Source organism: Puma concolor, chromosome C1 (assembly GCF_028749965.1).
Source record: "Puma concolor isolate L17-30 chromosome C1, mPumCon1.1.hap2, whole genome shotgun sequence".
NCBI lineage: Eukaryota > Metazoa > Chordata > Mammalia > Carnivora > Felidae > Puma > Puma concolor.
In genome coordinates this window covers 209,162,959-209,169,600 of record NC_141674.1, presented here as the reverse complement: position 1 = coordinate 209,169,600, position 6,642 = coordinate 209,162,959, and the positions used below count along the sequence as shown (strand labels likewise).

At 42.1% G+C, this 6,642-nt stretch overlaps 1 non-coding gene across 1 annotated transcript; it reads left to right on the top strand.

Annotated features, from left to right (window-relative positions):
- Positions 1 to 837: 837 nt before the first annotated feature.
- On the top strand, positions 838 to 910 carry TRNAF-GAA (transfer RNA phenylalanine (anticodon GAA)). Its single transcript has one exon. It is a non-coding gene; the product is annotated as a tRNA-Phe (tRNA).
- The last annotated feature ends 5,732 nt before the right edge of the window (positions 911 to 6,642 follow it).

Here is a 6,642-nt window from a genome sequence, read left to right as displayed (position 1 = left end):
CTTTGTGGGGGCTGCGGGGAAAATCGGTTTGCTTGCTTTTTCCAGCGGCCAGGGGCTGCCCCGTTCCTTGTGGCCTTGCCTATCTTCCAATCCAGCAATGCCAGGCTGGTCCCTCTTACACTGGTGTCTCTCTGGGTCTGTCTGGTCCACCTGTTCCCTTCACTTACAAGGACGGTTGTGGTTACCTTGGACCCACCTGGATAATCCAGGATATTCTCCTCACCTTAGAGAGCAGCCTCCATTCCAAGGCCACCTTCATGCCCCTTTGCCAGGGACCCTAACGCACTATGTTCTCTGGGGATCAGGACATGGGCATCTTTGGGAGCTGACTATTCTGCTACCACGGCTTTTCGGTTTCCTTCATCTGTCCTGTTCCCTTTTGGGTGTGTGTCTGCCGTTTCCCCTTTGCAGTCTCCTCGGAATGGTAGTCTTCAGCTGGTTTCTAATCCTGGCTATGTTTATGGGTCTATGCGAACATGGCTTTTATGGAGGTTGATATTTCATTAAATATTGAAGTGGACCATCCTGCTATTTTCCTAGAAATTAAGATGGAAATTAAGATGGAAATGCCAACTAAGGACATTTTTTTTTTTGACACGAGAAAAGCCCAAGATAAATTTTTAATGGGAAAAACCGATTGCAGGACAGTTAGAAACACAGCTGAGAAAAGTGAAATTATTTATTGCTTCGGCTTAGAGACAGGGATCTTGCCTCATCACCTTCTGTGACATTTGTTAAATGTCTACCTCCAGCTGAACCTGAATATTGATTTTTTTTTACTGCTGCAAAACCAAATATTCTTCCATTATAGTTACACGGGAAAAGCTGTCCAAACGAGCTGAAATAGCTCAGTTGGGAGAGCGTTAGACTGAAGATCTAAAGGTCCCTGGTTCAATCCCGGGTTTCAGCAGTGTTTTTGATGTTTATGCTAAGTCTACTTTCTGGCAGTCTTAACCAACATATAAGCTGTAAGGGGAATATTAGGTTCTCATGCCTTGGGTGGATCATTGGCTTTTCAGGGAGGGGTGATGTCCGATGTCTTGGGGGGCCCTTTTATGTAAACCCACAAGCAACATTGTACTTCCTGACTGTAATAATAATAGCTGACGTGTATAAGGTACTTACTATATGTCCAGCTTTCTTCTAAGCTCTATGTAGTCACTTATTTAAAATGGCCACTAAAATACCCCGTAACTACTCGTTAAATCAGTGAAGCTTGTGCTTGGGGCCTGGGATGTGGTAGATACACAGTTAATGATTTTTATTTCGACTGTCATTATTATTCCTATTGGCTAGGAACTTCCCAAGCTAGAGCTATGAGATGTGAGTTATTTCTAAGGACCTTTCACCCCACTGTCTGATAAGGCAGTATGCAAGGTCATCATGTCCCTCCTGATTATTTCCAAATTCTGCATTAACAATTCCTTGCTTTTATATGGTCAGCGCGAAAGGATATTTTCCCACTTTGCAGAAGGGGATTTAGCTTGTTTTCCAAAGGCTTCACCTGAATTCATAGGAGTGGGGGAAGGGGGTGTCTTCAAAGTCTCCGAAACTGAATGCAAACTTGAGTGTTCGTGTGCCTGTTTCTCTGGGAAGAAGGTCAATGGGGATCAGATTCTAGGTTTGTGACCTAGAAAAGATTTAGAAAGTTTGGTTGTAAAAGATTTCCTCGTCACAAACGCTTGCTAGTAATTTACGACCTGGCCTTTTGATTTTGCCAACGTGCTGAGTGATAGGACTTTTCCTTATTGTGTTTGTCCCTCGCTCAATGCTGTATCTACCGTGTGGTGGGTTTCAGGAGGGAGCCCAGATTGTCAGCAAACTTTCCTTTGTCCGGGTGTGGTCTTGAAGGCAAATTTCCCATAGTGGAACAGACTTGACCAATTTTGGAGGCCCCCCTGCTACTTTGGGGCACCTTTCATGACCCACCCCCCAACACCATGTTTACTCTGCAGAGGTGGGTCTCACTCCACCGAATTGTCTCTTTTCTGGGAAGATTAAGGATGAAGTCCCCTCATTACCTTTATTATTCTACTTTTTAAAAATCTTTAATTCTCACTGATGGCATCTGTAGACAGTCCGGATGTCCAGAAGCAATACCAGGCCATGACTGCTGTCCTTCCATCTTCACATTATTTCATGTCTGTCACCTAAATGACATCACCAGGACTTGGCTGTGCTTCGGTCAAGAGGTAGTGTTTCCAGTTAAAGCCAGGGGTCCTCCGGGCTTCCGGCATTTACAGAACGTATAAATGCTGCAGATTATCCTGTCTTGCTTCCTCATTTCCCCAAGAATTTAACCACTCTTCCAGAAAACCTGCCCCCCTGAAGACAGAATTGGCTCAGGAATGGAGTTCTCATGATGAGGCTGGAGCTAGGGAAGGGGGTCCCAGACAAATCTGACGGCTAAAGGTGTGAGTCAAGTGCGTGGAGGAACATCTAGAGTCCAACATCAGAGTCCACTTCCAAACGCAAAGTCCACTGGGATAGAGGGAGGATCTGGGTCAAAATGAGGAGACCAAGTGTTCTAGGCCAGGCCAGGGCAGGGGGGGAGTCTCAGGGAAGTAGATGGGGAGCAAGCCTCAGTGGTCAACAGGGTTAGGGTGGTGTCAAGGGCCCTCTGGACAAGATGGAAAGCACTTTTAATTCTTCCCAATAATCTGCACCGTTATTACATGGGATTAGGCTCTTCACTATTTGTACATATGTGTGTATACACACCTGTACACATACACAAACACGGTAGTGTTGGTGTCTAAAGGGAATATGAATTATATTGACCAATATATTGACCAATATATTGACCAATTATATTGACCAATTGGAAAGAGAATCAAGTATTTTTAAAAATGTGTTATGGTTATTATGATTATAAAAATGTATAAACTACTGAAACATTAACATTTTTATAGAACTATATTGCTTAAAAAGCAAAGATAGGTCTACTCTAATCCCAGCCCTGGAGATAGCCATTGTTAACAATCTGGTATCTACACTTTTTCCAGATGTTTTTCTATACACTGTTAATATAAAATTAACGTACATACACATAAATGCAATTATAATTTACCTAGAATTAGACCATTAGGTCATAATATTTTCCCATAATTTCCAAACAGTGGGACTGAATGCACAAAATAATAACAGATATGTTTTCTTTTCATGTGTCTCTTAATGGAAATAAAGTATTAAAAGAAGCTAAGGCATGAAAACTCGAGCCTTCACTATAGCATAATCCAAATTTTTAAAAATCACACTTCTATAAAATCTTTTTTGTTTGTTTTTATTTATTTATTTTTTTCAACGTTTTTTTATTTATTTTTGGGACAGAGAGAGACAGAGCATGAACAGGGGAGGGGCAGAGAGAGAGGGAGACACAGAATCGGAAACAGGCTCCAGGCTCCGAGCCACCAGCCCAGAGCCTGACGCGGGGCTCGAACTCACGGACCGCGAGATCGTGACCTGGCTGAAGTCGGACGCTTAACCGACTGCGCCACCCAGGCGCCCCTGTTTGTTTTTAATGTTTACTTTTGAAACAGAGAGCACAAGCGAGGGAGGGGCAGAGACAGAAGGGCACAGAGGATCCAAAGCCAGCTCTGTGTTGACAGCAGAGAGCCCAACACGGGGCTGGAACTTGAACTGTGAGATCATGACCTGGGCCGAAGTCAGACGCTTAACCAACTGAGCCACCCAGGCGCCCCACACTTCTACAAAATCTTAAGTGAGGGAGGCAAAAGAGTCTTACCAGTAACAATGATGATAATAGTAAGAGGAAATATTTATTGAATTTTTACTCTGGGTCAAGCCCCACTTTGTGCAATTTACAGGAATTAGTTCATTTAATTAGTGATGAAGAAATCTAAAAAGCAAGCAGCAAATAGGCATTTGTCGCAATTTGAGAGTATTGCAGAGGGAGCGGCCTCCGTTTTATGAGGAGTAGGAAGTTAACAATGTCACAAAGTCTGAACAAGAGCTAACCGGGACTGGCAGGGTGCAGGGCATTTAGAGAAAACGCTGCCATTATCTCTGTAAGGTCAGAGATCATAAATTGTATGAGTACAATCTGTTCAGTAATATATGTGTGTGTGTGTGTGTGTGTGTGTGTGTGTGTGTGATAACTTATATATCTGTTATTGAACTCATATTGATCATAAAAATACCAAATTTGTTCCTTTAATTTTTCATTCTTCGTGTGATGTTTAATTCACAATGATACAAAACACTTTTACAATCTTTATTATTAATGATCACAATTTGCATGAAATCACTTAAAAAACCCCAAAGACACGTGGAGGAAGCTGGGATTACATTTACAACTCATTCTCTTTGGAAATGTAAAATGTTGGCTAGAACTGATAACGTGGCCAGTATAAACCTGTTGGAAACTGTATAAACGGTTTAAAATCTAGTATTTCTTCCAGCACGAGTTCATTGTGCTTCTCCATTTGGGGTCTGTAATCAGTGGAATGGAAATTAAAATTGTGTGCATGCTTTTCTTTCCCCCAGAGTCTGTGAAACCCTCCAAATTAACTCCAAAACGTATTCAACCTATTTCCTGAAAAGTCCGGTGGGTAATTTTATGGAGGTTGTTCAGTGTAATAGAGACAACAGAGCTTTTCAGGTAAGCTAATGGGGAAAGAGAAGGACTGGGGAAACGGAGAAAGAACAGAAAAGAAAAAGTGGATATCGTCTTCTGAAAGGGCTCAGAAACTAGCAGTAGATTAGGAAAATTAGGCTAGGGCTGCCTGGATGGCTCAGTCACTTAAGTGTCCAACTTCGGCTCAGATCATGATCTCATGGTTTGTGGGTTTGAGCCCCATGTCAGGCTCCTTGCTTGTACCTTGGAGCCTGCTCAGGACTTTCTCTCTTCCTCTCTCTACCCACCTCCTCTGCTCTCTCTCTCCCTCCAAATAAATGAACATTTAAGAAATAAAAAAAGAAAAATTAGGCTGAAGAGTCTACTTTTCCTACTTTTTCAGGCATACAGGGTGTGGGCTTCTCCTTAGAAAACTAAGGAGCATGGATCTCCAGTCTTGGGAACCTCTAATGGTTTAGTGTAGAACTGGCAAAAGTTCACAGATGAGCACGTTTTTCCCACATGATTTTAAAATTCTATGTGTCCACATTTTATCATCTTTTATATTAAAATCTGTGAAAGCTAGGGTGCCTGGCTGGCTCAGTCAGTAGAACATGCAACTCTGGATGTCGAGGTTGTGAGTTCGAGCCCCATGTTGCGTACACAGATTACATAAAACACACCATCTTTTAAAAAAGGGAAAAAATTGACATCCGTAAACGCTGCTTCAAAACCTACAGCAGTGATTGCTGTATGCCAAAATGCAGCCACTTCTTGGATTAAAAAAACTTTCGAAAGTGGTCCTGACTGAATGCGAAGCCACAGACTTAGTCTGTATATTTTTTTTCCTTCACACGATGGTCTCTTCCTCTGTCTTTTAAATAATTTCCATGTTTGGGTTCCTTTCAGAAGAAAGTTCACGGGAACAATTATAGACAGCCAGTGGAAAAGAATTGTTGTAGAGAGCCTGGTGATACCTACCCAACCCTCTCAAGAACCTCACTCCAAAAATACAGTTTCAGGGCCCCTGGGTGGCTCAGTAGGTGAAGTGTCTGACTCTGGATTTCAGCTCAGGTCATGATCTCAAGGTTTGTGAAATCAAGCCCCACATCGGGGTTTGTGCTAGACTTGGAGCCTGCTTAAGATTCTCTCTCTCTCGAGCCAAAGCATAAGAGACTCTTAAAAACTGAGAACAAACTTAGGGTTGATGGGGGGTGGGAGGGAGGGGAGGGTGGGTGATGGGTATTGAGGAGGGCACCTTTTGGGATGAGCACTGGGTGTTGTATGGAAACCAATTTGACAATAAATTTCATATATTGAAAAAAAAAAGATTCTCTCTCTCTCTCTCAAAATAAAATAAATGAAAAACATACTGTTTCAAAAGCTGTGAAACGTATGAAATGTCTATGTCTAGTTTCATTGCAGATGAAATACACCTGAATAATTTTGTGTGACTGATGAAGATCCCAATTCTTCTCTGTTTTTCTTTTAGAAGTTGCCTTGATATCTTTCTCCTAGGAGAATTAAGGGAAGATTTGACAATGCTATATAATGTGTACATTTTTCGCTCAGTTTGCATGGTTGGCCTGAGTTTTTGCATCAGTTTGAAGAAGCGAGTTGACTGAAAATGCCCTTTTATGTCTTCATGGAGATGTAAGATCCATACCTACCATCAACGCCTTTCCCTGTCAGTTACACAGGAGGATTCGTAGCTTCTTTTACCCACATATCACTCATTTGATGTCCATCAATCTTCTGATGAAGAGGAAGCGGGGAGAGGTTCCTTACTTTATCTCTGGGGCGTCACATTTCCCACTCACCTGCAAGGCATTCTCTGCAAAGATGACAACCTATCCCGGACTTACTGGCTAGGCTCCCGTGATCTGGAAAACTTTTCAGAGGTTATTTTGCAGAGCTGACAAAGTTGTTCTACCAAAAGCCCAAGAATAGGCACCTTGGTCTTTTGCCAATTTATCGAACTTGTAAAAAACCAAATTTGTCCAGAAATGAACACTTACGTTCCCTGTGTGTTTCCATATAGTTAAAGAATAACACCTTCTATAAAC